This window comes from Notolepis coatsorum, assembly GCF_963971535.1.
Source record: "Notolepis coatsorum genome assembly, chromosome: 14".
Classification (NCBI taxonomy): Eukaryota; Metazoa; Chordata; class Actinopteri; order Aulopiformes; family Paralepididae; genus Notolepis; species Notolepis coatsorum.
In genome coordinates this window covers 63,041,322-63,066,599 of record NC_140178.1, presented here as the reverse complement: position 1 = coordinate 63,066,599, position 25,278 = coordinate 63,041,322, and positions in this window count along the sequence as shown.

Here is a 25,278-nt window from a genome sequence, read left to right as displayed (position 1 = left end):
AGATACCGGCCCTCACTTACAGACTCTGTGGCTCATCCACGACTTCATAACCTGCCGCTTGGACCCACAAAGCCCTGGATAGGCTCCAGTACCTTCAGACCTCTGCTACCAGGGTTCTCACCCACACCAAACCCTGGCAGCACATCACTCCCACCCTCATTCACCTCCACTGGCTTCCTGTAAAATCGTGTCACCTCGTGTCACCTTCAAAATCCTCCTGCTGACATATAAATCCACCACCATATAAACACACCACCGCCTACCTATCCGACCTTCTCCACACCTACACCCTCTCCCGGAATCTCCTCTCCTCTGACACAGACTTGCTTACCATCCCACAAGCCAGGTTGCGGACCTTCGGGGACAGGGCTTTTAGTGTGGTTGCCCCCACCCTTTGGACATCCGCAATGCAAATTCTGTTGTCCAGTTCAAAAACCTGCTGAAGACCTATCTCTTCACCCAGGCCGATGGTCTCAGATGCTCCTGAGTTTACCATTCATTCAGTTTTGTTTTGTTCTGTTTTATTTCTGTTCTCTTTTGTTTTGTATTTTGTTTCTTAGTTAAGTCACCATTATCCTCTCCCCTCCCCCTTCTATTGTAAACGTAAGGTTATGTATATAACCAAGTTCTGTGAGTTATGGTGCGCTCAGCACCAGTTGCACTGTACCTCACTTCTTGCACAAGCACTGAATAAAAAATTCCACCATGTACCTTTACATCCCCATATGCGTGTCGATCTAAAACATGAAAAGAGGGCGCCACCCAGACGGTCCCATTTGGACCGTGCTCAGTGGCCCACCCCAAGGGCGTGAGACCTATGTTCTGATCTATTCCATTAACATCCCCCAGATATGAACGAGAATTCATCGAGACAACCTAGTAAACTGGCGCTCGGAAGAGACAAAACTCCATCCCAGTTGCCCTATAAAAACGCTGTTTTAACAAGCAACCAAGACGCACTTAGCCCCTGCGTGATTCTTTAACAGAAACACACCGAGCCAGCACTATGTATGCGTCGAGACCCAAACACATCAATGGATAGTCTAGCAAGACACCAAACATTGTTCCTCCAAGTCGCCTGGGAGAACGACACGGAGCCGTCGTGCTTCATGTACCTTCCTCTTTTTATTCAAAAAAGAAAAAAACACAGACTGACATGAATCCCACGTGACGCAGCCGAGGGTAATTTTTTTTTACATTTTTACATCCCACCACCCTCGCCATAGGGAGGAGACGGAAATCCCCAGAGAGACTTCCCATGCGAGCTGTATAGATTGAAAAGAATATATTGCAACATTGAGCTATGTAATATTTGGGTTAGGGCTCTCCGAGGAGGAGGCACTGAACCAATACACACTCAATAATCGAATTGAATCGAATACACACACAATAGAGCAGAACTCCTTTTTGAAGTTCTACTCACCTTGACAATCTGAGGAGGAGGCTCTGAACTCTGAGGAGGCTCCCTCACAGGGAAGGAGAGTCCGAACTCACAGAAGGCCCGAGGAGGAGCTTCGTGAGGAGGAGCTCTGACAACTCCCTGAAACAGATCCATAACATGGACCTGAACAACTCACGGAAGTCTTACCAACAGAGACGCGCACAGTGACGTACTCTATGGCGGGGGAATTTCTGCGGTGCACACCAGGAAACTCCCCCCCTCTTACCCTGTAACGTGCCGAACAGCAACGTGACAGGAACCTTGAAGGACAGGAGGTTTTAACCCCTGACCAATCAGAAAAGGGGAGGAAAGGATTACCAGTTCACCCCTTTACGACCCCACACCCATGATACGATGTAATGACAAATAGAGCATGACACAGTCATATTCTACTACATGAAGTATCTAACAGCTTCACATAGCTCATGCGCTAACCTGCTATCTGATTTTTACTAAGGAAAAAACACAGAATAGAGAGGGCCCCCTTTAAGAGCCCCGGTACCAGACTTACACATGTGCTTCTGTGGCCAACCTAACCCAGTTGTAGATCACAAGACACACACAACCCTTTATCACAACAAAAAATGGCAAAGTACACTCTCTACAGAGGAACGCCGTTTTTCATAACGAGAGAATACAGAATCCTCAATTATGTATTGGCCACAGGCCTTGCTAAGCACACACGATAAGTGACCAAACAATCTTTTCTTTAGGAAAATATAGTTTCTCAAGCGGTTAGCACAACCCCAGCAATCAAGCTGAGGGTTACATCGTATCCCCACAAACACAGTGACACAATATATTGTAAACAACATGTCTGAGAGGAGGGTGGGGAAGCCCCAGGGAACCGGGGGGATCACCCCTCCTTCCTTACCCTTGATACGACCAAGTTGAACAGGTAGCCCTGTTAATATGTGAACACACTGTTCATTGTCATTACAGGCTGAGAAAGGAATTCATTCCTCAATCATATGTCACTAAGCATAGCTTTATAGGTTAATTAACCCCCTTAGTTGTGAGTTCACGTTATATGAACACACATGTTCTCATCACAACTAACCAGATAATTTTTACACATGTAAAACAACAACCCGATTTCTATGGAGAGAGAAGCTATACCAGTGACAAGACAATTCACACACAACACGCGTCGTATCCTCAATGTATTGCAGCAACACAATACATAAAAACAATAAAAACATCGTTATTACAAAACATTTAGAAGGGAAGGAAAGAAGAAGTGTTTAAGGTCCGGTCGGGACCTTCCTACCCTGAACGCAGGCCAAGCAAACTGCAATCTGGCTAACGGGGCACCGAAGTTGAACACAGCATCCCTGTGTTGACGATGAGGGTAACGTTGTTGCGCCACCCAGCCGCTACGTTTCTCCATGTTTGACGCAGTCCTCGCTGGCAGGGCTCCGGTGTAGGTTCAACTAACATCCTCTGTCAAAGATGACGTCGTAGTCAGAGTGTTTAAGGCATGTTATAGTCATAAAAACGTTCAACAGTGTAGCATTAAGCTAACAGCCGATCGACTGATAGCAACAAGCTAACGTTTACTAGCCTGGTAAACACAGCGAGCTAACGCCGCAGCTAACAGCTGACTGGCTAACACAGTAGGCCACAACTAGTACGCAAGCTAACAGCTATCACCTGAACTGTACACACATAACAAGCCACACTTCAGACAGGCCGCTGTCCAAATCCCTCCCCTAGGAGGGAAAAGAAAAAGAATGTCAGAACACAGTTGTCAACGGTGATCCAGACATGCAGCGGGGCCAGCACAGTTCCCATTTCGGGTTGCAGCCGACTTTGAGCATGGAACTCCTGATAAAGAAGATCCTATGCCCATATTTCCTCGTTAGGGTATACTTTCATTTGTATATGAAAGATGGGGCCTGCACGGGACAGAGAAGCATCCGCTCGAGAATCCTGGGATCACCAGGTCCTGGTCGGGGCCCACTAGATTGACCATCATGGGCGTCAGACCAAGATCCTCCGACCGCCGTTTTAGCCGAGCAGAGGACCCCAGCCTGAAGTCGGCGTTTCGTAAATTGTCAGCTAACCCCCACAGCATCAACAACAACCAGAGCTCGCAAGCAAAACAGTACGTACCCAACCTGGAAACAACCGCTTCTCACAACAGTCGGTGCTTCCCACAGTCCAGCTGTGTGGCAACCCCATCCAGCCGCAGCAAGGAGGACTGTAGCTGGGGAGCATGTCAGCGGCGTGAGCTCCTAATACGAAAAAGCCGCTGAAGGTCGGAATGACCTCAAGTAACGAAGACAATATCGCAGTATTTTCTCGAAAATAGTGAGAGAGAAAATAAAGATATGATGTCAACGTATCTTCTTTTGTTTTCCAACTTTCTTCGACTAACAACCTTGTCAAGTGGGGATCTACCGAAGGCACTTCCTTGTGGTGAAAGTGAAGAAGGAGGCGAGTAGGTGAGCACACACCTGTTTATGAAGGTAAGCGGAAGGGGGTGTGGTCAGACGAATATGGGGATGTAAAGGTACATGGTGGAATTTTTTATTCAGTGCTCGTGCACGAAGTGAGGTACAGTGCAACTGGTGCTGAGCGAAGCCTTAACGAAACAGAACTGCCTTGGGTATGTGAAAGGCGCTATATAAATTCAAACCATTATTATTATTATTTGAAGGCTCTAATACCCTTTGAGGCTCCCTCATGAATGTCAGGCAGTCTAGAGATCAACCCTGCAAGATGCACTGTGATTGCTTAATTTTCTTATGATCTCATCCTCATGTGCTATTGTTACTCTCTGTAGTATATTCACAGAGTATATCCGACCGAGTGGTGTGTCAGCAAGGCACACAGGATTCTGAAAGACCCCAGCCATCCAAACCACAGGCTGTTTGAGCTCATGCCGTCTGGCAGACAGTACCACAGTCTCAGGTCTACATCCAAAATAACACGTAATTCCACCGTGCAAACAGACTACTGACGGATAGACTCTAAACTATCACACAAGCATACACACAAAAGCACCTTAAGTGACTTAGGGTGTATTCTCATTAGGAACGGGTGCTCCGCTCCATCCTCGCTCCGTCCTTGAGTGCGAACTCCCCCCCCTCTGGTTTGCGTACACACTGCAGTCTTGGTTCGCTCCCAGCCAGGCACAATTTAGGAGAGCAACTCTCTATAGTCTATATATTTCTGAATGAACCAAAACAGTTACAGGGGACATTTCGCTGTACCTCGGGAAGTAATGTACCAGCTAAACCTACACGATGGCGGGATTTTGGATACTTTTCCTACACTAAAAACATTATGGCCATGCCGTGCGCTAACCACATAGATTACAGACGGATAGACAAAACATATAACGAACAACGTAAAAGATAATATGCATATATACTTGATCGCTGTAGTCCCGCTGAACACAACTAGTCACAACGTTGGGCTCCCTTGCTTTGGATGGGCTAACCGGCCACATTACTGTGGGTATTAAACAGGGCACTGGTTGGTTTTGGCCGATTATGCTGTCCACTGCATTAAACCACGGAAAATATATTGAAGCCTCATCTTCTTCACTTTTAGCTCGACATTGTTGACTGATCTGTTGTACCCGTGCACGCAAATTTTCTAATAACAGCATTATTAGACATGCCAATCCAACAAAAGACGTTCTGGTCGCGCTGGAGAAAAGCCAAATTCGGATGTTGCGTCTTTTACTTGTTATTTGTTATTCTAAGATGCTAATTGATCTGTATCTGGATAACCAATAAACAGATTTTGTCGAGGCAGGTAGCGTTATTTCGGGGAAATTGATATCTATAGTCTGGTGTAGTTTTCGTCCACGAAAAATGGAGGCTCTAATTATTATTATTCATAGAGAGTCTCTATGAATAATATAATTAGAGCCTCCCTTTTTCGTGGCAGAAAAATACATCAGTCTATAGAAATAAATGCATTAGAACAAGAAACCAATGTATAGACATAGCAATGGCAAACAAATTGCCAGGCCTAATGCGAGCCAGGGAAGTATTGGGCCTGTAACGTGGCTTCATCTCGAAGTTTTCATCCACTGAGCCGTGAGGCTCAACATGCTTGTTTGGTTGAGGTCTGAACTCTCCAAATTGCCCATAAATATTGTTTTTGTGGGTATTGTCCAGTTGTTGCTGTATGTTTTTATCTGCCAAAATTCAAGCAAGCATGAAAGCACCCGAGACCACCTATTCCAGCGGTCCAGGTTTGGAGCGAATCAGCATCCCCGGTGATGGGGGGAGTGTTCTCATCACACACTATTTTGGTGCAATCGTGCTCTGATTCGACCCCGAATAGCTAGTGTGAAAGCCCCCTTAAACACCACAGAAAAGCGCATTTATTACATGCACACACTGCTGCTACTTACACTGTAAAATAATTAATTTAAAAAAAAATTATCCATTGTTTACAAATCTACTATTATTGAGGAGTCAGGAAAAACAAGAATCTCACGTTTTTCTGAATGTACGTACATTTAAAAAAAGCTGTGACAATAACATAAGCTGAATCTGAAAATTTGTAGAGAATGAAATATCCAATACATTTGCATGCCAAATTATTGTAAATATGGTTTATGTGTAACGGTTGTGACAACGTCACCTCAAACTTCGATGCCCCGAGTGGGAGTCGAACCCCGGTCTCCCACACCGCAGGCAGCAACACACACCGCTATACCAAGAGGTGAATTCACTTCTTTGCAACGTGTCTATCTGTCTTTGATGATGTGAGAGTGAGTTTAACCCATAGCACCGCTACTCACCCCAGCCCTTTGTGACTGTGCTTCACGATACCATCCTGGCACCGCTACTCACCCCAGCCCTTCTTGACTGCGCTTCACGATACCATCCGTTACATATGTAGTACAGACCTTTTCAAACTTGACAACATAGACATTATCATTTGGTGCAAGTTTACTTTATGTTGCAGTGTTTGCTAATACAGTTTACAATAAAGAAGTTCCCTGGTGTTAGGAATGAGAGGAATTAAATAGTTAATGAGAGGAATATGATAGTTTCTCCATTTCCCTTCTCCATATTTCTTTCCTTTTGATTTTTTTGTATAAGCTGGTTTTCATTGAGTTCGTTGAGAAATATATAGCATTTATTGATAAATGTGTGGGAATGAGTACATGTTGGCCCTGGAAGCAGGAACCCATCACCTATAAAGCCGACATTTCCAGAAGGTGGCAACAAGTGTGGGACACACAGAAGTTACCAGACACTGGCAACCAGTGTTAATTGTGTCAGCTATTTTTTGTTTAGTTTTAATCTTAGTCATGTGTCAAATGCTCTTTTTAGTTTTAATCATATTTAGTCACCGTTATCTATTTTTGGTTTAGTCAAGTTTTAGTCAACTAGGTCTGAGCATTTTAGTCTCAGTCCTTTTTGTTTAGTCTTGATTTAGTCTTTTTGTTTAGTCTCGCCACTCAGTTACAGCCTCATAAGTTGGCGTGAGATTTTTCTAAACAAAAACAAGCTAACCTTAGTGCTAGTGGTTAGACTAACATTATTGCATTCTAAGCAATCTAACCTGGTTACATTTACCTGGATTTCCTTGTGGAAGGTCTTCAGATGTCATTTGAGATTAGTGGTGTTTTCACCCTTAATTCAATGACTACATTTCTCCCCGGGCTGAGCGGGCTCCCCTTCTTCTCCTCCTCGTGTTTGACTTTCAACAATACATTTTGTAGCTCCTTCGAGCTCTAATCTAAAATATGTCCAGCGGTCTGGTCTTCGTTTTCTTCCAAGCCCACTGCATACAAGACCACGAGAACCTGTTGCCCCGCCATTGTTCCATTAAACCTCTGTCGTGTGTAGTTACTGCTGTCAGTGTCTAGAATGCTGGCTAAGAACAAATAACGCGGGTGAGGAAATTAATCAAAGCGCTTGCGCTGCACACATAGGAAACGGAAATGCTGCAATAATAATAACATGAATTATTCTAAAAGTGATAATTATTTTGTTTCGTCTTGTTTTAGTCAAGAGAGATTTCGGCAAGGTTTTATTTTGTAAACTACATTTTGTGTTGTTTGTAGTCAACGGCATTGGATTAATTCTTTAGTCACGTTAGTGTCACATGATCTCCATTAATGTGACATCTCGTCTCGTTGTCGTCAGGGGGAAAATATCTGTTGACGACCATATTTAGTCATGATTTTCATTGACTAAATTAACACTGCTGGCAACATGTGGTAGAGCAAAGTGGGGCGAGTGTGTAAAAGGGAGGCAGACGTCAGTGACACGCAGTAGTGTGAATCAGAAACGTGAACTCTACTTCCTTAGGCGCTTAAGGAAGTTCAACTTGAGTCAGAAGATCCTCAATAACTTCTACTCATGCACAATAGAGAGCATCCTGATGGGCAATATCACCTCCTGGTTTGGGAATAGCCAGTGGTGCAGTGGCAAATTGACAGTAGGCCAAACGCTCCACGCGCGTGCGCGCGCATGCACAGTTTTTTTTGGCTGCTCTCGTCCTGCAGCTGGATACTATTGCCTCACAGCGCGGCCGTCAGCGCGCGGCCCAGAGAGCGCCGCTGGCTCTGCGGCTCTGCAGCTGCATGCTTCTCCGGGAGTCCGGTTGGATAATGCCATGTAAAAAGCGATTGCGCGTACTTCAGCCTCAGTGACCGAGGTATAACGCCGTTATACCGAGTTATACCAGCACTGCACCACTGGGAATAGCACTGCACAAGACTGCAGCAGACTACAGAGAGTGGCCCGTTCAGCCGAACGCACAATTGGAGGGGGGCTTCCCACTCTCCAAGGCATTTACAACAAGCGGTGCATGGGCAAGGCGAAGAGAATAATCAAAGACTCCAGCCACCCAAACAACTGCCTCTTTGAACTGCTGTGGTCAGGCAAGCGATACCGGAGTCTCATGGCAAGCACAGAGAGTGTTATGGTTTGTAACCGACCCCAATCGCACAACACAAGACAGGTATGATGGTTTGCCAAGAAACAGATATTTATTGAACAACAGGGAAATACAGGGAAAAGGGCACTGTCCCTTTAAGGGAGAATCACAAATACAGGAATATAATATGAGGGGAAGGAAAGGTGCCTTTAAGAGGCGGGAAGGAAAAGGGAACACTAAGGGAAAGTAAGGGAACGCCTAAGGGAAGGTTAAGGGAACGCCTTGGGACAGAGGAACTAGAGACTAGGTAAACCAGGGACAAGGGGAACTAGGGAGAGAGGACTAGGGACTAGGAGAGCTAGGGAACAGGAGAAACGGGGACTAGGGGAACTAGGGACAAGGAACTAGGTGGAACTAGAAGGGGAGAACTTGGGACAGGAACTAGGTGGAACTAGAAGGGGAGAACTTGGGACCAGGAACTAGGTGGAACTAGAAAGGGGAGAACTAGGGAACAGGAACTAGGTGGAACTAGAAAGGGGAGAACTAGGGAACAGAGGGAACTGAGGCCCGCGGAGGCGGGCTGGGAAACAGGGAGGAACTGGGAGGACTGGTGGAAATCATCTGGGCCGCTCCAGGCGTATGCGTAAAGGTACAGGAACAGCAGCGGGAACGGGGGCAAGAGGCATTACGCTGAGTGAGTGACATCACAATCAAAACTCACCCAGGCGTATGCGTAAAGGTACGGGGACAGCAGCGGGAACGGGGGCAAGGGCACTACGCTGAGTGAGTGACATCACAATCAAAACTCACCCAGGCGTATGCGTAAAGGTACGGGGACAGCAGCGGGAACGGGGGCAAGGGCACTACGCTGAGTGAGTGACATCACAATCAAAACTCACCCAGGCGTATGCGTAAAGGTACGGGGACAGCAGCGGGAACGGGGGCAAGGGCACTACGCTGGGTGAGTGACATCACAATCAAAACTCACCCAGGCGCATGCGTAATGGTACAGGGACAGCAACGGGAACGAAGGCATCGCCACCGGTGCGGCTGGCTGTCCGAGCCGAGGGAGAGAGTGCTGGAACAGTGGCGGTGACGAGGGCATCGTCCACCGGGTAGCCGCTGTCGGAGCCGAGGAACAGAGTGCTGGAACAGTGGCGGTGACGAGGGCATCGTCCACCGGGTAGCCGCTGTCGGAGCCGAGGAACAGAGTGCGCGCCACACCTTGGTGTGCGCGTCGGAACAGGGAGCTGGAACAGTGGCGGTGGCGAGGATGTCGTCCACCGGGTAGCCACTGTCGGAGCCGAGGAACAGAGTGCGCGCCACACCTTGGTGTGCGCGTCGGAACAGGGAGCTGGAACAGTGGCGGTGGCGAGGATGTCGTCCACCGGGTAGCCACTGTCGGAGCCGAGGAACAGAGTGCGCGCCACACCTTGGTGTGCGCGTCGGAACAGGGAGCTGGAACAGTGGCGGTGGCGAGGATGTCGTCCACCGGGTAGCCACTGTCGGAGCCGAGGAACAGAGTGGCGCGCCACACCTTGGTGTGCGCGTCGGAACAGAGAGACGCATCGGGGTGCGTCTGCCAGGAGGAGTGTGCCAAGCACGAAGGTCTGGAAGATGCGCGTCGGCGCGCTGAGGTCTGGAGAGCGTGCCAAGCTCGAAGGTCTGGAAGATGCGCGTCAGAGCGCTGGTACGGAGGAGCGTGCCAAGCTCGAAGGTCTGGAAGATGCGCGTCTGTGCGCCGGTACGGAGGAGCGTGCCAAGCTCGAAGGTCTGGAAGATGCGCGTCAGTGCGCTGGTACGGAGGAGCGTGCCAAGCTCGAAGGTCTGGAAGATGCGCGTTGCGCGCTGGTCTGGAGAGCGTGCCAAGCTCGAGCGTCCTTGGAAGATGCGCGTTGCGCGCTGTGGACTGGAGAGCGTCTGCGCTGGTCTGGATGTGCGTCAGGACGACAGCTGCGCGGGGGGTCTGAAGTGGATGACTGGGATGCCTCCCGTGGAAGTCTAGGGAGCGCAGACCAGTCCCACTCTCAGGCAACGGCGACAGCAGGCGAAGGCTGGAGCAAACATCTCGACGCCGGAGAATGGAACAGCATAGGCAGACAGAGGATCTCCCGAAAGAGTCTAGATGTTTAGAGAATATGACTCGGCAAGTATACAACACGACCCCACCGCCAAAACGAGGGGAAGCGCCCTGGTATTTAAAGCCCACAGGGGGACTAATTAGCCTGCCACCACAGGTGCGAGAGATAATAGAATATCAAACAGGTGTGGCCACTAAGGGTAAGGAACGAGAGGGTGGGGGCTAGAGAGAGTGAGTAGGGAATTCCTAACAGTAGGCTTAAAGAAGACAGAGAAAAGGTAGTGAGCAGCGGGCAAAACCTCACAGTATCCCCCCCTCCAACGGGAGCCACCCGGCGACCCAAAACAAATACAGACAGAGTGGCAGGGGGCAAAACAAGAGGTACTGGCCAAGCCAGCAGGGGAAGCCACCACAAGAGTGGGGCTAGCAAAAGAAACAGGGTCGCCCAGGGGTAACTAGGGTAGCAGAGGGGCAACTGGGGGAACTGGTCTAGAGGAACTGGTCTAGAGGAACTGGGTCTAGAGAACTAGTCTAGAGGAACTGGTCTAGAGAACTGGTCTAGAGAACTGGTCTAGAGAACTGGGCTAGAGAACCGGGCTAGAGAACTGGTCTAGAGAACTGGTCTAGAGGAACTGGGTCTAGAGAACTGAGGGGCAAGCAGGGTAGCAAAGGGGTAACCATGGAAGCACCGGGAAAGGGCTAGCAGAGGGAAGGTTAGCTGCCAGGGCACTGATAGCTACAGGGCCTATGCTAGCTGTACTGCTACATCAACATAGAGGCTGCGCTAGCTGCCGGAGCTAGGCTGGCAGACAGGGCTGGACCAGCATGAGAGCACAAGCTAGCTGGAAGGACAGTCCTAGCTGTGTGAGAAAAACTGACCTTGCTAGCTGAAAGGGCAGTCCTAGCAGTGGGATAAACTACACAAAAAGGTGGAGGCCATGCAGAGGGACCGGGTTAGCTGCTTGGGCCTGGCTAGCTACAGGGCCTATGCCAGCTGCAAGGCTGCATTAACATAGAGGCTGTGCTAACAGCCGGGGCCAAGCTAGCAGACCGGGGCTCTGCTGAGGGACTGGGTTAGCCGCCAGGGCATCGCTAGCTACAGGGGGATCAAACAGGGCAAAACGGGAAGCAAACAGGGGAGCTAACCGGGGAGACTAACAAGCTAAACAGGGGAGTAACAGGCCAACAAGGGAGCTAAACAGGACTAACAGGGAAGCTAAACTGGGCTAACAGGGAAGCTAACAGGGCTAACAGGGGAGCTAGAGGGGAGACTAACAAGCTAACAGGGGTAACAGGGGAGCTAGAGGGAATAAGAAAAAAAAAGGCAAACTCAACATACACCGTCTGTGCTGGCTGGGGTCGTCGATTTGGTGGGGTCGTACTGTTATGGTTTGTAACCGACCCCAATCGCACAACACAAGACAGGTATGATGGTTTGCCAAGAAACAGATATTTATTGAACAACAGGGAAATACAGGGAAAAGGGCACTGTCCCTTTAAGGGAGAATCACAAATACAGGAATATAATATGAGGGGAAGGAAAGGTGCCTTTAAGAGGCGGGAAGGAAAAGGGAACACTAAGGGAAAGTAAGGGAACGCCTAAGGGAAGGTTAAGGGAACGCCTTGGGACAGAGGAACTAGAGACTAGGTAAACCAGGGACAAGGGGAACTAGGGAGAGAGGACTAGGGACTAGGAGAGCTAGGGAACAGGAGAAACGGGGACTAGGGGAACTAGGGACAAGGAACTAGGTGGAACTAGAAGGGGAGAACTTGGGACAGGAACTAGGTGGAACTAGAAGGGGAGAACTTGGGACCAGGAACTAGGTGGAACTAGAAAGGGGAGAACTAGGGAACAGGAACTAGGTGGAACTAGAAAGGGGAGAACTAGGGAACAGAGGGAACTGAGGCCCGCGGAGGCGGGCTGGGAAACAGGGAGGAACTGGGAGGACTGGTGGAAATCATCTGGGCCGCTCCAGGCGTATGCGTAAAGGTACAGGAACAGCAGCGGGAACGGGGGCAAGAGGCATTACGCTGAGTGAGTGACATCACAATCAAAACTCACCCAGGCGTATGCGTAAAGGTACGGGGACAGCAGCGGGAACGGGGGCAAGGGCACTACGCTGAGTGAGTGACATCACAATCAAAACTCACCCAGGCGTATGCGTAAAGGTACGGGGACAGCAGCGGGAACGGGGGCAAGGGCACTACGCTGAGTGAGTGACATCACAATCAAAACTCACCCAGGCGTATGCGTAAAGGTACGGGGACAGCAGCGGGAACGGGGGCAAGGGCACTACGCTGGGTGAGTGACATCACAATCAAAACTCACCCAGGCGCATGCGTAATGGTACAGGGACAGCAACGGGAACGAAGGCATCGCCACCGGGGCGGCTGGCTGTCCGAGCCGAGGGAGAGAGTGCTGGAACAGTGGCGGTGACGAGGGCATCGTCCACCGGGTAGCCGCTGTCGGAGCCGAGGAACAGAGTGCTGGAACAGTGGCGGTGACGAGGGCATCGTCCACCGGGTAGCCGCTGTCGGAGCCGAGGAACAGAGTGCGCGCCACACCTTGGTGTGCGCGTCGGAACAGGGAGCTGGAACAGTGGCGGTGGCGAGGATGTCGTCCACCGGGTAGCCACTGTCGGAGCCGAGGAACAGAGTGCGCGCCACACCTTGGTGTGCGCGTCGGAACAGGGAGCTGGAACAGTGGCGGTGGCGAGGATGTCGTCCACCGGGTAGCCACTGTCGGAGCCGAGGAACAGAGTGCGCGCCACACCTTGGTGTGCGCGTCGGAACAGGGAGCTGGAACAGTGGCGGTGGCGAGGATGTCGTCCACCGGGTAGCCACTGTCGGAGCCGAGGAACAGAGTGGCGCGCCACACCTTGGTGTGCGCGTCGGAACAGAGAGACGCATCGGGGTGCGTCTGCCAGGAGGAGTGTGCCAAGCACGAAGGTCTGGAAGATGCGCGTCGGCGCGCTGAGGTCTGGAGAGCGTGCCAAGCTCGAAGGTCTGGAAGATGCGCGTCAGAGCGCTGGTACGGAGGAGCGTGCCAAGCTCGAAGGTCTGGAAGATGCGCGTCTGTGCGCCGGTACGGAGGAGCGTGCCAAGCTCGAAGGTCTGGAAGATGCGCGTCAGTGCGCTGGTACGGAGGAGCGTGCCAAGCTCGAAGGTCTGGAAGATGCGCGTTGCGCGCTGGTCTGGAGAGCGTGCCAAGCTCGAGCGTCCTTGGAAGATGCGCGTTGCGCGCTGTGGACTGGAGAGCGTCTGCGCTGGTCTGGATGTGCGTCAGGACGACAGCTGCGCGGGGGGTCTGAAGTGGATGACTGGGATGCCTCCCGTGGAAGTCTAGGGAGCGCAGACCAGTCCCACTCTCAGGCAACGGCGACAGCAGGCGAAGGCTGGAGCAAACATCTCGACGCCGGAGAATGGAACAGCATAGGCAGACAGAGGATCTCCCGAAAGAGTCTAGATGTTTAGAGAATATGACTCGGCAAGTATACAACACGACCCCACCGCCAAAACGAGGGGAAGCGCCCTGGTATTTAAAGCCCACAGGGGGACTAATTAGCCTGCCACCACAGGTGCGAGAGATAATAGAATATCAAACAGGTGTGGCCACTAAGGGTAAGGAACGAGAGGGTGGGGGCTAGAGAGAGTGAGTAGGGAATTCCTAACAGTAGGCTTAAAGAAGACAGAGAAAAGGTAGTGAGCAGCGGGCAAAACCTCACAGAGAGACTCAGAAGGAGCTTCTATCCCCAGGCCATCAGGATGCTCAATGAACAATGAGTGCTCAATGAACAAGGAATGAACAATGAACAATCGTAACAACCATCAAATGCACTCACAGCACACACATCCACACGCACACACTCACTTTAAACAAACAACTCACTGCTGCACCCACTTTACCCACTTTAGAACACCTAAACACACTTTATATTTATTGGCAAAAAATGTGCACTACAACCCATACCTCATTACACCTTACTGTAAATTGTACCTAAATTGTACCTCATCCCATTTCTGCATTGTACTGTATAGTATATAGTATATTGTATTGTAACTCAGTTACTTTTCTACTCTGCATTGTACATTGTATATATGTATATATTGAACACTTTTTGTCTACGTACTTGACTTCTATTTTATACTTACTATACTTTTTATACTTATCTATTTTTATCTAGCACAATCTCTGGAGCAAAACAGAAAACCTGAATTTCCCCAAGGGCATAAAGGAACACATATCCAAATGTTGTATGAAGTAGTTTACCTATAAGTAATCACATATCTGAATGTTGTAAGACGTAGTTTACCTATAAGTAATCACATATCTGAATGTTGTATGAAGTAGTTTACCTATAAGTAATCCCATATCTGAATGTTGTATGAAGTAATCCAGTGGCGGCTGGCCACTAGGGGCGCCGCCCCCCCCCCCTGGTTAACCCTGGTTAAAAAAGAGTAGAACAAGAAATATTTTTTTTTTGTTTTTTGTTTTATAGCCCTATAAATAATATAAACATGTTTAAAATTAATAATATTTACTCATTTTAAGTATGTTTGTGTTTCCAATGCACAATATAACGTTAATATATCAAATATCAAATAATCGTTTTCCTGAACAGGAAGTGACTCACTGTCTGATAGAGAATACGTTCCGTTACCGTAGCCGCATTCTCCTCGCCGTGTTTCTCTCGGGCTAGACGCAATAGCGCTCTGAGTGAGCGTGCACGCCGTGCACTGTTTCATCGCTGTATCCGTCGCAGCCAATCAGTGCGTAACGCGCTGTGCGTTGAAATATGATGTATTATGATGGAACACGGGCGCGTTTTGAAGCGGTCTAAGCAGCAGCGTCTATAATTTCCGTAGCCGCATTTCTCGGAGACGCTCTCTGATTGGCCGACGTCAGTTTTTTCCGTAGCCGCATTTCGCGGAGACGCTCTCTCTGATTGGCCAACGCCAGTTTCTGTTGTAGCTGTTGTGTAACTTGTGTTGTTGTGATGCAGCTATTTGTCTTAGAGCGTGACGGCAAGTTCTTTTGACGGTTAAGCTTAGGCACTCTTTCAAAGTTGGTTAAGGTTAGAGTTTGTCTTAGAGCATGGCGATAGAACGCCAGGTAGTTTGCAGTCTGTTCGACGCGGAAATGGGCAAAGAAATCATCACAGTACTTGTGTTGTGTGGTGCTAACACTTGGCTAACAAGAAGCTATATGGCGGATGCAGTCTGGACAGTGGTCTGGATATACATCAACAGTTTGGGACTGTGGGACAGTGGATTATACACTTTATCAAGCCCTCCTGCCCTGGACGTTTGAACTAAACAGTGAGTCTCTCTCTCTCTCTCTCTCTCTCTCTCTCTCGCTCTCTCTCTCTCTCTCGCTCTCGCTCTCTCAACACAGCGATGCTGTGTTCCTGTGTCTCCGAGAAATGCGGCTACGGAAAGTATTGACGGTGCTTGCTGAGATGATAATAGCGCTTCAAAACGCGCTGCTGTGTTGTGAACTATAACATTAATTTCGCTGCTGCTGATGCATAATTAATGGATGAATGAATGAATGGTGAGTTGTTTAAAATGACAACATATACATATGTGTTAATTATTTTATTGGATTGATCCGAGAGACAGAGAGAGAGATTGCTCCAGAGCATTTATTAACGTTACATTTTCAACTCGACCTAACGTGAACCCCCTGTGACCACCCAACAGTAGATAGTACGGGCCGCCACTGAAGTAATCTCATATCTGAATGTTGTATGAAGTAATCATATCTGAATGTTGTATGTAATAGTTGTACAAGTAATCCCATACCTATAAGTAATCATATCTGAATGTTGTATGTAGTATTATGTACAAGTAATCCCATATCTTAATATTGTATGAAGTAATCACATATCTGAATGTTGTATGAAGTAGTTTACCTATAATCACATATCTGAATACCTTTACCTGACTGCGGTTCTGTCCTGTCCACTAGGAGGTGCTGTATGAAGCCACGTCGTCGGATGCAGCGAGGAAAGACCGTGTCTGGTTACCATAGAAACCAGAGCACCTCCTACCGTCCCCCCCACCCTTCTACCAAACCCCTCCGCTCCAGGGACAACCCCCTCCAACCTGACACTGTACTCCGCAAACAGCATTCCTCCCTGGGCAACAATGACAGCCTGGCCCCCTGTTTCCCGGCCCTCTCCGGAGGTAGTCACAACAACAAGGTCATTCAACAAATGAACGATACATTTTTTTTTCTTTTCTCAGGAACCTCTTAACAAGCGGGCAGAAAAGTGGCCATTTCTTAACTTGAACTTGAGGACTGCATACTTTTTTTGCAAACCAAAATACTATACTTTATACTTATAGCACATGCATGAGCCTGGTCTCTTTTGAAAGATGACATTCTGAAGTTTCTGATTCCAGAAGAGAAAATTTACTTTTAGTGCTAACGTAATAGAGTAACATAGGTCTGAACATGAGTTGTAGAAAAACTTGTTACTCAAGTTTTTCTGTAGTAGTTAGTAGTCCAGAGGTAGTATTTCCCCATAAGGTGGTATGGCTTACAAATCCATACGGACCCATTTCATACAGATCCATTTAGAAATGAGTGATTAGGAGTGATTTTGGTAAACTGTGTACAAAAGAAAAACTGAGTTTTCTCAGAGACTTCAATTCATTCGGCTGTTTTTCTCTTCCTGTTTTCGCTCGTTAGTTTTTCACCAGATCCCTGATTCATACATCCCCAGTTGGGGTATCATTGGAAAGCCACACTCATTGGAAAGCCACCTCCACAATAATTTTCTAGATCGGATCTAGATTGACGGAACTACTGCGCCAAGAGTCGGGAGTGGTATTTTGCGCAATACCGTGTACTTTGCACAAGCCTCAAATACCGGCATGTAACTCGAGAACCGCTGAACGGATTTTGTCGCTATCGACAGGCAACAAATAAGCCTTCAATTCGATATATATATATATATATATATATATTGTATTACAAAATATGCACACCCGAGCCACTAGGGGTCGCCAAAGTGCCGGTGGGCAAATCATCCTAAAAACGTCTCATATTTGGGACGGCGCATGCTAAGAGCAATAATAGGCAACTGCACTGCCTCATCCATCACCCTCAATACAGGGGCCCCCCAGGGCTGTGTTCTGAGTCCCCTCCTCTACTCGCTGTACACACATGAGTGTGGCACAGCGAACAACAACACAATCATCAACTTTGCTGACGACACAGTAGTGGGTGGGCCTGATCTCTGCAAACGATGAGAGGGCCTACCTGGAAGAGGTGGCGCGGTGGTGTCAGGAGTACTGCCTCTCCCTGAACATCAGCAAAACAAAAGAGATGATTGTGGACTTTAGGAGGACGGTGGCCAGGGACTACAGCCCTGCAGGCTCTGGATTTGCACCTCTTGTTGTATAGAACCTGCAGGGGAGGTAGTGCAATACCCGTGGTACGCTCGGCTGAGCGCACCGCTCTCTGTAGGGCCTTCTTGTCCTGTGCCGTGCTGTTTCCATACCAGGCAGTGATGTTTCCAGTCAAGATGCTCTCTACAGCTCCGGAGTACAAGGACTGGAGTATCTTCCCAGATACTCTGAACTTCCTTAACTGTCTCAGGTGGTAGAGGCGCTGCTTCGCCTTTTTTACAACTGTGTCTATGTGTGTTGACCATGTCAGATCCTCTGAGATGTGGACCCCCAGGTACTTAAAGCTGCTCACCCTGTCTACGGTAGCCCCGTTTATCCTCAGTGGTGTGTGTGTCTCCTGCTGTCCTCTCCTATAATCCACGATCAGCTCCTTGGTTTTACCAATGTTCAGGAACAGGCTGTTGTCCTGGCACCAGCGTTCCAGTACCTCAACCTCCTCCCGGTAGGCCTTCTCGTCGTTGTCCGAGATCAGCCCCACCACCACCGTGTCGTCTGCAAACTTCACTATGGAGTTGGAGCTGAACTTGGCCACACAATCGTGTGTGTAGAGTGAGTACAGCAGGGGGCTCAGAACACAGCCCTGGGGGGACCCGATGCTCAGGGTGATGGTGTTGGAGGTCTGACCCCCCACCCTGACCGTCTGGGGTATTTCACTCAGAAAGTCCAGTACCCAGGCGCTCAGAGCGGAGCTCAGACCCAGCTCGATCAGCTTGTCCACCAGTCTGGTGGGGACTATGGTGTTGAACGCTGAGCTGTAGTCAATGAACAACAGTCTCACATAGCCCCCCTTCTGGCGGTCAAGGTGAGAGAGGGTGCTGTGCAGTACCTGGGAGACCGCGACGTCAGTGGACCTGTTTGTCCTGTATGCAAATTGCATAGGGTCCATATCACTGGGGAGGGAGGCACAAATGTGATCCTTGACCAGCCTCTCGAAACATTTCATGACCACAGAGGTGAGTGCCACCGGTCTGTAGTCATTGAGACATGTTGGGGAGGGTTTCTTTGGTACAGGGATGATGGTAGACATCTTGAAGCAGGCAGGGACCACTGACTCCGCCAGGGATTGATTAAATATGGTGGCGTCCCCGCCCCCCCGCGGTTGCCCCCCCCCCCCTCCACAACAGCCGGCGCGCCAGTGACGTCACTAGCCGTTGAGCCAGCGGCACCACTGTCTACACCAAACCGAGCGTAGAAAGAGTGGAGTTTGTCCGCGAGAGAGGCGTCGTCGCTCCCCATTGAAGGGGCGCTGACTTTTTAGTCAGTTATTGTCCTCAGTCCCCGCCATAAGCCTCTTGTGTCGTTTTGTGCCATTTGTGTCTCCAGTTTATCAGCATATGTCAGTTTTGCAAGTTTTACAGCCTTGCGCAGAGTATAGACTGTAGCCTTGTACTCCTCCATGTTTCCTGACTCTCTGCCCAGGTTGTAAGCAGTGGTGCGAGAGTTCAGAGCTGCTCTGATAGTACTGTCCACCCACGGTTTCTGGTTTGGGAAACCCGCACCTTTTTCATGGGGACAATACGGTCAGCGATTGTTGTTATGAAGCATACAACGCAGTCCGCGAACTCGCTGACGTCACTGGCGCTTCCTTGAAACATATTCCAGTCCATGTCTGTGAGCGCGTCCTGAAGCGTGGCCTCTGATTGGTCGGTCCATTTTTTTGTCTCACATGACACGACGGCGTCACGTGATCTTTGTTTGTAAGCGAGGAATAACAAGATGGAGTCGTGGTCGGATGAGCTTGTAGCACCCGTCAATGGTGGAGCCGCTACAGCCTTGTAGCCGGCTCTGAACGGGGTGTAACAGTGGTCGAGTGTGTTTCCTCCCCTTGTGGAGCAGGCGATGTGTTGAAAAAAGGACGGCATCACTTTTTTCAAATTGGCCTGATTGAATCACCAGCTACAATCGTCGCCGCGTCTGGATGTTTGATTTGATGTTTATTGATATGGCCGTGTAGCTCCGCCAGCGCTTTGCCAGTGTTCGCTTGTGGAGGGATATATACAGCTGTCATGATGACCGCGGTAAACTCACGGGGGAGGTGGAACGGATGGCACAGAATTGAAAGATGTTCCATGTCTGGGGAGCATGAGCGTGAGAGAACATGCACCTCTTTGGGGTTAACCCAGCCATTGTTCGTGAGGAGACAGACCCCACCGCCGACGCTCCTGCCGGAGGCTGCCGTGCGATCCGTTCGTAGGACGGTAAAGGAGTCGGAGGGAGAGATGCTATGATCCGGAGTCGCTGGCTTGAGCCATGTTTCCGTGAAACACATGATGTTAACGTCTCTCACCTCCCGTTGGAAGCTGACCCTCGCTCTCAGATCATACAGTAGGTAGGATCAATATCGGAGACCTCCATTGTACGCAAGAGGTGGCAACGTGCAGGTAGCACCACAGAGCAGGACACATACTGTACCTAAAGTACAAACACAAAACCAACAGAATGAATGACATTCAGGTAACACACATTTAGGGGACAGGTCTGAAATGATTTCTAAAATACAAAGTGACGTTTTGCATTCATAGTCATGACTCAATGAGGCATCGTGAGCATTACACACACACTGCAAATTATTAAATAAATAGGAACTAAAATCAATCGTGCGGATATAGTGAAATAGACTAAGAATAGATGAACGAATTCCATATAAATCGATACAGCAGCTGATGCAGGATGTGAGCATACTGTACACACGCACGTGCACGCTCCGTAGTGCGAAAGCAATTTGCGACTGATCAAAATTAGATTAGATTCAAATGTATTGTCATCATACAGCACAAGTACAACACAACGAAAATAAGTTTGGCATCCAACCAGAGTACAAATGTAACAGTAAAGTGCAATAGTAAGATACAATTTAAAGGCTTCATTTCTGAGAAAATAAATACATAATAACTAAACCCAATCATGCAGATATACAGTAGCTATAGTGGAATAGACTGTATTAATATTCCATATATTGTTGGTTTTATTTATTTCTATTGCTTAGTGCGCACATCTTAACACTTTGAGTGCCAGCGACGAGAAATCTCGTTATTTGTTACGACGGAGACAGGTAGGTTCCAGTTGTGGAGCAATAAGTAGAAGCAGAGAAGGTTTTTACTCATTAACGGTGGTTCTCTTTATTTGTAGAATGGTACACCTAGAGCAGGGGTGGCCAACCCGCGGCTCGCGAGCCGCATGCGGCTCTTTGCCCGTCAATGCGTCAAGCCGTCAATGCGGCTCTTTGCGGCTCTTCCATCCATAAAAAAAAATTAATTTTTTTTTTTTTTTTTTACTTTTTTTTTTATGTCACTCATTCCATAAGGACGTAGAATAAACATTTAATTTTTTTTTTAAATTGTCCATTTGCATGTTCTTGGTATCTGAATCTAGGGACATATATGGATCAGTGTCAGAAATAGTGTGTCTGTTACTAGGCTTGAGAAAATGGTAATGAACCAAAGGAGAATATCAATTCTATTTAAAACATTTTTTATCTTTGACTGTGAATAACACCATGCTAAAATTCACCAGACCTGAAAAATCTAAGCAAATGAATAAAGGGAAGATGATTAAACAGAAGGTTTTGTAGATACAGTACTGAATTCTGCCATCTTTTTTATAATGTAAATTTCTCCACCATTTTTCATCATATTGCAACACCGTTTTTTGCAAGACGTTCACAGAAAGGTAGAGAAACTAACTGCGTTCTGTTTTATAGCAACAACGTTCAGGTTTGTGGGAGATAATCCGAAAAAATAAGAGAAATTAAAAAGTAAATCCAGAAGTCAGATGATTGACAGGGGCTGGTGTGAGCTGGGTAGTGTAGTTTTTCGAAATTTGAAAGCCCTGAGTCTCTTCCTTCAAAAGACTACACTCACTTTTGGCTGTGCCACTTCCTCCTGTCAATATGCGTCGGTTTCCGACTCAATGCCCTGAGATTTCTATAATCTTATATTTCACTAATAACAGTTAAAATAATTGGTAAACAAACGTAATGCTGAAAATATACACTTTTACTGTATATCTCGGGCTTAAGAGGTTAACCCTGTGAGGCCCAAATTAAAAAGAAATTAGCAACTTCAGAGGCCAGAGGGTGGGACATATAAACACATTTACTATAAAATAGCATTGTGAGGCTGAACAACAGGACCAATTGACTATACGTGTGCTTAAAGGGGAACTATCTTATAAATGGCCTTTTTCAGTGTTTACCATTGTTTCTTAGCTATGTGGACTTATATTAATAGGATATATGTCTCTAATTCTCATATTGGCGCATTCTTCCAATTCTCCTCTCACAATATTCACCCTCACTGAACTGAGTCATCTGAAAATGTGCATATCTGTGATGTCAGAGATTTCTCAGCTGCATAATAATGTGGCAGTTGATGTGGCAGTTGGCACCAGGCCACACAGTGGTTGGCGCCCAGCCTCAAAAACGGCTTAAGATCTTGAGGTAGAAAAATGCGGTTTTTAGTACTTGATTAGAAATACAAAACAATGCATTTCTTTTTGAAAAAACCTAGGTGTTCCATAGACTCACAGGAATTGTGTAAAAGTGCCCAAATAGTGAAAGAAATAGTAAAATAGTTCCCCTTTAACATTTTTTAAATAAACATTATTTTTTTAAATGGCTAAAAGTGATTTTGTAATTTTGCAACCGTGGGTCTCACAGGGTACTTTTAACCCTGTGAGGCCCAAATAAAAAAGACATTAGCAACTTCAGAGGCCAGAGGGTGAGACCTATAAACACATGAAGGGTGCCGTGACTGAAAAAAAAGGTTGAGAAACGCTGGTATATGGTGTGGCTCTTTGTGGTACCACAGTCATTTTTGTGGCTCTTAGTCTCTGACTGGTTGGCCACCCCTGACCTAGAGTAATTCCAACAAGTAGTAACAAGCGTCTAGGAGAGAAAGATAATAATAATAATAATAATAATAATAATAATAATAATAATAATAATAATAATAATAATAATAATAATAATAATAATAATAATAATAATAATAATAATAATAATAATAATAATAATAATAATAATAATAATAATAATAATAATAATAATAATAATAATAATAATAATAATAATAATAATAATAATAATAATAATAATAATAATAATAATAACAATAATGATAGCAACGTCCAGAGCCTGTGGTACCGCCATGTACCGTGCAGGAGAGTGAGAAGATCCGACAACTGGAAGCAGAAAGACAGGGGTTAAATAAGACCACATTCCAGACATACCAAGCGCACCACTGTGACAACCAATCAGGAGACCCAAACAATAAGTGACAGGGGAGACAAGTGACAGGTGTCAGAATGGTGGGTGGTTCTCAGGCAGCATCAGAGAACCCAGAGCGTTACAGTTATTGAGTGCCAATGACGAGAAGTCTCGTTTTTTTTTATCATTATTGCTTTTATTAGTGATATCCATTAATTTTTCATTAATCTAGCCTCACGTTACCATTGGGACTGTCTATGAGCTCGAACAGGGAAAATACCGCCCCCTATCGTCTCCCGGATGGTAATTCCATTGGACTGGACTCAATGGAAATGGTTGAGAAAAAAACCCTCCAGAATCCACATTTTACTTCTCAGGCATGTAACCCGAGCCGATCCCATTCATTGTAGACACTCAGAACAGCGTGGAATATGTGTTTCGAGTACCCAGCGTTGGATCAATAAACGCGATCGATATTTGGAATGGCGATCAGGAATTGGAATAATCTTTTTGGAGAACATCTGATGTGAGGTAAGGAATCTATTTGACCAGTCTTGGGGTAATCAGAGTTTTTTTTCACATATCTCTACGTGTCCCCTATATGTGTGTGTGTGTGTGTGTGTGTGTGTGTGTGTGTGTGTGTGTGTGTGTGTGTGTGTGTGTGTGTGTGTGTGTGTGTGTGTGTGTGTGCGTGTGTGTGTGTGTGTGTGTGTGTGTGTGTGTGTGTGTGTGTGTGTGTGTGTGTGCCGAGCTGACCAGGAAATAGATAATCGATTTTTCAGCCCGCTTCTCTAGCGTGCATAAGTACACATATACTATCGATAATCTAGCGTTTATTTGAAAACGATTCATAAATAGGCCGAAAAATGACAACGTATTTTGTGTATTCCACTAAAGGGGCGTTTATCACAGAATATTTTTTTCTGGACATTTCCAAAAACAAGCATTTTTCAAAATGGTATAAAACGGAAATGTACCGATGAAAAAACAATCAGTTTCGTACATGTTGACTGCAAGCAAGTCATTGATAAGCGACTGGCGTATTAGACACATAGCCATAATATAGAATATAGAAATTGTAACTGAGGGGTACAATTCCCTGACTGTATTAATAAGTATTGGTATCATTAAACCACTACCGTCTTATGTACATTACTACTGGCCATACCGTACATGAGTATATGATGAGAACACTTCCCCACAATGAATCGGTTCCACACAAAGTTGTAATTAAGTATTTATTGCAGCAAAAGGTACATAATATACTTCTCTATTTCACTTGAATGCTCTTGTAAGGCAAAGGAATGTGCGTAGGCAAATCAATAAGGAATGTCCATTCTCTGGTTACGCAGGAGGTAATTATACAACCTGAATATTAGGAATTATATCTATGGTACTCTGGGGAGGCAGCGGGAGATTCTGGTAGGGGGTTCCCACCGGTTGTAAGCCAGCAGGGGGAGGAAATGTTCGAATGCAAAGTCTGGATCAGCGGGGACTCAATAAGCTCCTGCGATGGGAGGCGGTATATTACTCCCTGATCGGCAGACGAAAAGCAGCAGCTGTAATCCCAGTATGCGTGCAGCACAGGTGAAAGCCGGCCAGCCTCTCCAATAGAGACGGGCTCGAATGATGTTCCTCACGGGCAGATCCCACAGCAGTGGGTGTAGACGATTCTTCTCCGCTCCAACAGCCTAGTCCAAAGCAATAAGAATAATAATCCAGCCGGAAAGGGGCTCTGCATTCACCGGTGTAGATCCTCCGGTGCGCGGTACTTCACATTAACTAAGTTGAACTTGACGTTATTCAACTAGGCTCTGACACTTTACTATCCTATTCGCACGCGGCTATAAGTGCTCTATTTAGACGCACGGTTGTTCACTTCACTTTGTCGTTGACTCGTGATGAAGGCTTTACTAGTAAGGAGCGAACGATACGTTGAACAAACGTATTAGGATAAAACAAGACTCTATTTTGGGGCAAAACGGGCCCACTTCACAGCACGTTGTATCGTAGTGTGAGGCTTCAACTTGTTACTAAGACTACTGCTGTATCCACCTGCGACGTATTTATACGTTTAGGCGAACAAACTAGTACCAGCCTTATTCCTGTCTCGTATTCCTGGGCAAAGCCGGGCATGTACAGACATGTCTTAACGGTGGCTTTGAACTCGACTCTGAGGGTATGGCACTGGCGCTGGTGGAACGCTATCCAATAAGAGAACGAAACATTATGGTCTGTACTAGGTTAAAGGGATATTCCGTGTATATGTAC